Source organism: Nelumbo lutea, chromosome 1, assembly GCF_056320005.1.
Source record: "Nelumbo lutea isolate HS-2025 chromosome 1, American lotus-T2T, whole genome shotgun sequence".
Taxonomy (NCBI): Eukaryota; Viridiplantae; Streptophyta; class Magnoliopsida; order Proteales; family Nelumbonaceae; genus Nelumbo; species Nelumbo lutea.
Genome location: NC_142684.1, coordinates 141,405,779 through 141,413,252, shown reverse-complemented (window position 1 = coordinate 141,413,252; position 7,474 = coordinate 141,405,779). Strand labels below are relative to the sequence as shown.

General features: G+C 40.3%; 1 non-coding gene across 1 annotated transcript; it reads left to right on the top strand.

Annotated features, from left to right (window-relative positions):
* The first annotated feature begins 455 nt into the window (after nucleotides 1-455).
* On the top strand, nucleotides 456-562 carry LOC148877992 (small nucleolar RNA R71). Its single transcript, XR_016106144.1, has one exon. It is a non-coding gene; the product is annotated as a small nucleolar RNA R71 (small nucleolar RNA).
* Nucleotides 563-7,474: the final 6,912 nt, after the last annotated feature.

The following is a 7,474-nucleotide window of genomic DNA, read 5'->3' as shown; positions in this document are numbered from 1 at the left end:
GGTTTGAATGTCCCCTCCATCCTGGATGAAAAGTATGGTGACTCTGGTAACCCTGCTGTCTTGACGAATTGCTGACATAGTCAACTTGTTCAGTAGATGGTCTGAACTGATTGCCAACTTGGCAGTCTGTACTGATGTGGCCTCCCCCACACAATTCACAATTAAGAGGCTGCACATGCATGGCAGCTATCTGCATTTCATCTATTTTTTTACTGAGTGCTCCTATTTGTGCAGCTAGTGCTGTATAAGTGTCAACATTATGCAAGCCTTGCTGCTTCCTAGTTTGAGTCCTTTCCGAATGCCATTGATAATTGTTGGCTGCCATTTCCTCAATAAGTGCATGGGCAACCTCAGGAGTTTTATTATTTATGGATCCTCCGGCTGCAGCATCTAATATGGTCTTATTTGAGTCAGTAAGACCATTATAGAAAGTCTGCACTTGCAGCCAAATGGGGAGGCCATGGTGAGGAACTCTCCTTAACAGCTCCTTGTATCGTTCCCATGACTCATATAAAGATTCCCCCTCTTGCTGGAAAAAAGTAGTGATGTCATTCCTCATTTTAGCAGTTTTAGAAGGGGGAAAATATTTAGAGAGAAAACGGCTGGCCATTTCGTCCCATGTGGCTATAGATCCTGCCGGTAATGAGTTCAACCAAGCTTTGGCTTTATCCTTCAAAGAAAATGGGAATAACCTCAGCCGGATGGCATCATCACTTACCCCATTGTGTTTGAAGGTGTCACAGATTTCCAAGAAGTTAGCAATATGGGCATTCGGATCCTCATGGGCCATACCACAAAACTGAACCGTATTTTGTATCATTTGGATTATGGCCGGTTTAATTTTGAAGTTATTGGCAGCAATAGTTGGCCTGATAATGCTGGAGACAGTCCTGGTGAGGGTAGGCTTGGCATAATCCATCATAGTTCTTTGTTCAGCCATTTCTTGTGCTTCTTGTCTGACTTGCTTAGCAGCTCTCAAACGGACACGGAGAGTCCGTTCAATCTCTGGGTCATAAAGGATCTCTTCCAGTTCAGGTCTGCTTGTCATAAACTGTTAAAGTCAAAGCAATAAAAATGCCAATATTCACAAAAGAAAATAAATAACTAATCCTATCACACTGAAAATGTAAAGTGAAATATTGGAATACAAAACCTACATCCTATCATGAATAAATGAAGCCGATTATACTAAAAGCAGATTTAAACCAATCATCTTATTCAAGGTTCCTTTATCTACATCCATCGATTGCAACATCTGAATTCAGACCCAATTTAGATCTGAGTTCAGATCTACAAGTCTTTGGTATTGTTAGTCTAGAGAAATTAATAAATAATAATTCAGATCTGAGCTGGATATCTCATACACACTCATTGGTATACACTACAATATACATCCATTAAGGTTGGAATCAATTCTGTGATGCTTTAGGGCTGAAATCAGATCTGATCTAAAAAAAAAATTTTAAAGGATCTGAAATAAACTAAAACCAGTCCTGAGTTAGGCTTGGGTTAAAAACTCTACAATTGAAGCTCAAACCTGTATAGCTGATGCATATCAAACACTTGCTAAGACCTGAAAATTGGGTCTGCAATGTTTGGTATTGCAAGCTATTCGGCCCATACAACTTTTGTAGAAATCTGAAATCAGGTCTGCTAACTGTTGCACTATAGCAGCCCTGCTACAGATCTGAATGCTAAAAGAAATACTTGGAAAGTGCTAATTTTTCTTAAATATCTGAGGCATAACAATTATTCAATCCAAACATACACCTCCTTAGCTAATGTAGCTCGGTTACAAGTGGGTAAAGCCAAGAATTCAGTCCACCCAGAATTCATAGTATGCTCTGTATCAGTTCAGTCCTCACATCATATCAACTGCATTTCAGATTTGAATTTCTCTCATTCCTTGCTATCCATTCACCCTTGAGGCAGGTTGGATGTATCCTAGGGTGGATTGGGGTAGTGATGGCACCCAATTCACCTCAAACTTGCATCGGTTCAGATCTGAGTTCAGAGGAATTCAGATCTGAACTGAGCAGATCTGTAACAGCAGAATTCAGATCTGAACTCAAGTCTGAGTTTGGATCTGAATTCTCAATTGCCTTACCTTCAGTTATTGCTACCAAATTGTTTTTGGGGAATAGCAGAAGTGCCCTAGGGTGAATTGGGGTGGTGATGACACCCAATTCCCCTCAAAATTTCATCAGTTCAGGTCTGAGTTCAGAGGAACTCAGATCTGAACTGTTGCAGATCTGCAATAGCAGAATTCAGATCTGAACTCAGATCTGAGTTCTGATCCGAATTCTCAATTGCTCCTTTGGTTGTTCAAAAGATCTCCCTTTTTTTTTTCATTTGTTTTTTTTTTTTTCTTTTTGTAATGAAAGAAAAGAATAATAAAATCTGAAACACAAGCAACTCATTTCGGCTGAGTGCTGCAGATCTGAAATCTGCTGATCTGAGTGCCGAATGCAACTCAGATCTGCAACACTCATGTTTATGTGAATTTTTTTTTTTTTCTTTTTGAAGGGAACAACATCAAGATTGAATAGAAATCAAATATGCCTTTATTAAAATGAAACTGAAACCAAAAAAAAGAAAGTAATCTACTTAAGAAAGAAGAAACATAACTACAGTAGTACAGCAGTTGCAGTCCAAGCTGAAATGAAAAAGTTAGCAAATTAACCCAACTATGAATGCAATGCTGAATGAGATCAGATTAAGAATGCTCAATGTTTCCTAATATTGTTTCTCTAAATCCCCGGCAACGGCGCCAAAAACTTGATGTGTGGCTCATTGTGACACTAGCAAGTGCACTAGCCGTTCAAGTAATAAAGTAGTGAGTGAAGTATCGTTCCCACGAGGATTTAGGAAACAATTACCAATACTAAATTGAACATTTCTTATCTGATCAACAAATAAATCAAAACTCTAATGAAAGCTAAGAAATCCTAAATTAAAATCTATCTAAATCATTGGTCCAATTGCCTTCAATTCAGGTTAGAAGAGTAAGCAGTAAATGTCAATCTCAGAATTCAGCAATCTATCAATTTGGATCATTCGAATGAATCATGATTGAGCCTTGGTAAGGTGAAACCCCAAGGTCATGAACAGCCTCTCTCAAGTGCATGTTCATCCTATGCATGAGTGACGGTTCTTCTATCTCTAGCAAGAATCTAATCCTCATGCATGCATTTCTTCAAACACTTCTAAGGCATCAATTCAAATCTGAATTGATCACCAACTGAATTGTGCAAGTTATCTCTAACCTTGCACTCAATTCAGTTCTTGAATAGTAGATCTGAATTCCTAGAGTCTCTCTCAAGCACTCTAGGAATTCCAAGCTGTAGATTAATTCGCCCAATCTGAAAATTGCAGATCTGAATTCTCTTTCAAGCAATTCAGATCTTGCAATCTCAGATCTGAGAATTCAGATCTGAGTTTTGAAGGTTAGTTGGCCGAATTAATCTACAATCACACCCTTATTCAAGAAACTTCAAATACAATGCATGACCATTTGAATGAATCAAAAAGAATTAGATTGCTGAACTGAAATTTTACAAGCTGAAATACATCAAGGAAGAATGGAAACAAGGAGAAAGAAGAAAGAACATATAACTAAGAAACTGAATTCAAATCAAAAGAGAATGAAACTACAAATGATTTATTACAGAAGATCTTTGAATCACAAACTCTCAATTCGAACTCACCTTCTTCTTCTAGCTTGCTTGTCTTGAACTTCCTTCAGCCCTTCTTCTTCTTCTTCCTTGCGCCTAGCCTTCTTCTCTTCTCTTCTCTCAAGGTGGCCGAACCTCTAAGAGTGGGAGAGCCTTCCTCTCAAGCAATTGAACAACTTTCTCCCCTCCTAGAGGCCTCCTTATATAGTTTTTCAAGGGGGCTCTTGCCCCTTCTTGAAGCCTCTAGAATGGGGTGTATTACACCCCTCATGAACCTTCTAGAGTGCTCCCTCCTTCTCTTCAAGAAACTCCTAGAAGTTGCCGCCCCTAGCTCCCTTTGGGCTGCTATTTGGGCTACAACTTAGCTTGCTTTTGAGCTCATGTGGGCTACACTCTAGGCTGTTATTTGGGCTAAAAATGGGCCTTCCTTGCTGGGCCGAATTCTCCTCATAGCTAGGCTTTATTTTCTGGGGTTTTCTCAAGGAATTCACTTGCTCTTTTTGGGCCGAAGTGCTCTCTCTTGCTTCCACAACCGGGCTGGACTGAAATTGGTCTTTTTGAACCTTCTTTTCTTGCCTTTTTCCTTCCTTCTCTTGGATTGATTATCCCTGAACCTATTCTTAGCATTAAGCTAAATTAAGGCAAAAATTAATAAAACCGGCATAAAAATCCATGCTAAAGTCCTAAAAAATTATAGATAAATTGTAAGTTCATCAAAAGCCCATGCAACATTCTTTGGGAGATGCCCAAAGAGAGATCCTAGCCGCAGCCTTCCAAGGGAGCCTATTCGGCCCAGCAAGGAGGAGGCCCATTTACAGTTCAAAAGCAGCCCAAATTGCAGCCCAAGAGAGGCTAGGGGCGGCAACTTCTAGAAAGTTCAAGAGAGGCTAGGGGCGGCAGCTTCAAGAATTCTTGGAGCGCTATTTAAGGAGGTCTCTTGGAGGAAAAAGAGGTTCAGCACCTTGTGGTTCAACACTTGGAGGCTTTATCCCTTTGGGGAGAAAACTCCTTGAGTTCGAATTCTTAGAAGGAGAAGAGAAAGATAGGCGCAAGAGAGGAAAAGAGAGGAGATTCAAGCAACTTTAAGAGAAGAAAAAGCTGAATTCAAAAGGAGAAGAAGCATTGGAGATCTAGGTTGTTTCTTCCTTGATTTCTGCACAGTTGGTAATCGAATTCAGCGAGGAATTATGTGTAATTTCTCCATTAATTTTTCTTTCTTGTTGTAATTGAAGCATGAATTCTGTAATTTCAGATCTGTAATTAGTTTTTGAGATTCATTTGAATATATTAGATGCAATCTTGATGTTTCTTGATTAGAAATTTAATTGCATAACTACTAGCCGAATTGATCTTGATCATTGTAATGTCTGAATTGAGAAAGAATTCAGGCACTCTTGGAAGTTCTAGAGTGCTTGAGAAAGACTCTAGGATTTCAGATCTACTAAGCAAGAACCAAATTGAGTGCAATGTTAGAGATAACTTGCACAATTCAATTGGTGTTCATTCTGCTGAAATGATGCCCTAGAATTGCTAGATCTTAATGCATGCATGAGGATTAGATCCTTGATAGAGATATAAGGACCATCACTCATGCATAGATTGAACATACGCTTGAGAGAGGTTGTTCATTGCCTTGGGGTTTCACCAAACCAAGGCTAAATCCTAATCTACTTGAATGACCTAGAGAACTAATTACTGAATCAATTATGTGCATATTTAGCTTGTCTTCTCAACTTGCACGCAAAGTGTTTGACCCAATTCCTTAGAGATAGTTTTGTAGTTAGGATTTCAGATTTGCATTAGATGTACAATTTGGCTAATAAGACAAGAATAGGCTGATATACTACTAGTAGTTGCTACATAAGTCCTTGTGGGAAACGATACTCTATTCATCACTCTATTACTTGTGCGGCTAGTGCACTTGCTAGTGTAGCAAATACACATCACCCTCAGACTCACAGCCAGAGTTCTTGCTATTGTTGGTCGACATGGTGGTAAGAGGCGAGCTTGCGCCCAACAGGTTGGGGAGATCATAGCACTCAGGGCCGAAGTCAAAGCAATGCATGGCTACAGTTTAAGTCTTTACCTAATGGATGAGGTCTTGGAAAGTTTAAGGTTGAGCAAAGCCAAAGGTCGAGGTCTCTTACGATTCAAGTTGTTGAAGGCCAGTGATGAAGTCTCGATTAAGTACCCTATTTAAAGGAAAACAGACAGATTAAATCATCTCTGATCCAATGGCCATGGAGTAACTGCCCTAACAGTTTGAACTGATGCCCGACACATGTTGATCACCTCGAGAAGACAAAACAATGCCAAGCGAGTCAGCTGGTCCACTCACTGAGTCAAGCGGTTCGTTCACCGATTTTGAGCCAAAAGCAACTCAACTCGGTTGACCCAACACCCATCTCGCATACGGTCACGACCCAATGCCCATCTTGTGCATGGTCCTAACCTATCAATGCAAAGACCTACATGTATGGTCGGTACCCAACACCAAACCCTGTCTCTTGTATGGCCACAACTCGTTGGCATTAACACCTGTCTTGTGCACGGCCACAGCATGCCCGCTTGTCACCTATACCTCATACTATAGCAACCGGCCAAGGTTGACACCTGACCTATGCACGGACTCATCAGCACATCTGTGAAGCACACAAATGGCGGGCACATGCACATTGTACTCGTACAAAGCATGGTACGAGCTCTCAGAAATTGAGGCTGACGCATCCACATTTTTAGTCCTCCACAACTCTCTCAAGAGGTAGAATTAGCAAAGAAGTTGCCACTAAGCCAAGTAAGGGAAGCCCTTCGAAGTCGAGGTTCTCCCCGACAAAGCCGAAGCCGAAGCTGAGGTCCTCGCCAGAACATGCCACATAGTGCCTCCTAGTGATGACGACACACTCTCTTCGGCCAAAGCCGAGGTCCCCGCTCAGACCTCCACCACAACGTCGAAAGTGGGGGGCAAATGATGTAGGCGCATGGTGTGTCCGGAAGCGCATCATTAAACACTCCAGAACACCAGTTTAAACATTTATAATTTTTACCATTTCTAAAACAACTACTAATGTAGTAAATGGGTGAGAATGGGTCGTATCCACAGGGAAGCAAGTGAAAAATTAATATATACCTAGATTTGAACAAGAGAATGCAATCGAAAATGGCAGAAAATACGAAAATAAAATCTATTATTGTTGAAATTAAATATTTTGAATTAAAAAAAAAAAGACAATAAATAAAAATCAGAATATAATAAAGTATGGGAATCAACAAAGGAAATAGAAGAAATAAATAAAAAAAAATGATCTAGAATCTAGATCCAGTGGCAGTAACTACAAATTGGCCAGACAACTTGCAGAAACCCCTCCTGACAAGAACCGAGCGTCCATCCTTTCTACAACCCTCGAACCCCTCCCGACACCTTAGTCTTGAACCGAACGAATTCAGATATGCAAAACAAAGAAACGAACAAGAATTAAATCTAAAAGATTGCAGAAAGAAAAATAACAGAAAAGAAAAGAATGGTCGACCAGATCCAGTGGCGGTAGTTGTAGAATGGTTGAACAGCTTGCAGGAACCCCTCCTGACAAGAACTGGGCATCCTTCCCTTTTACAACCCTTGAACTCCTCAAGAAACCTTAGCCTTGTGAATTGGGTGAATTGACCAACCCCTTCTCCAGGGCCCCTGGGGTCCTTTTTATAGAGAATGGTAGATATAATTGGAATTAGACAAAAATATGGGTGCCCTAGGGTTTAGAATGAATGGTTATGATAATTCTATGGTGATCCTAAGGCTGAAAAGA